We start from the raw sequence: 291 nt of genomic DNA, 5'->3' as shown, positions 1-291 counted from the left end.
TGGTCAGCAAAGAACATCAGTTGCATGAAATGATCGGCTCGCCTGATGCAATACTAAGACTACACAGAAAACTGGCGACTAGTGGAAGTGATTCCGTGAGGAGTGTGCGTGCCGGAAGCCTAATTTTAGTCCCTTCTTCTCTCTCGCCCTCGTGTCTTATAAAGAAGGGATAGGCGCGTCTCCTGCTCCGTCGAAGATAGGCAACAACAATTGTTGATGTCTACGCCAGCGTTTGGTATTTCAGAGAAATCAGCTCGCTTGTTCGACACTATACAAAAAATGTTAGACATA

The sequence above is a fragment of the Papilio polytes genome, unplaced genomic scaffold (genome assembly GCF_000836215.1).
Source record: "Papilio polytes unplaced genomic scaffold, Ppol_1.0 DF822845.1, whole genome shotgun sequence".
Lineage (NCBI taxonomy): Eukaryota > Metazoa > Arthropoda > Insecta > Lepidoptera > Papilionidae > Papilio > Papilio polytes.
Note: the sequence above shows the minus strand (reverse complement) of the source record.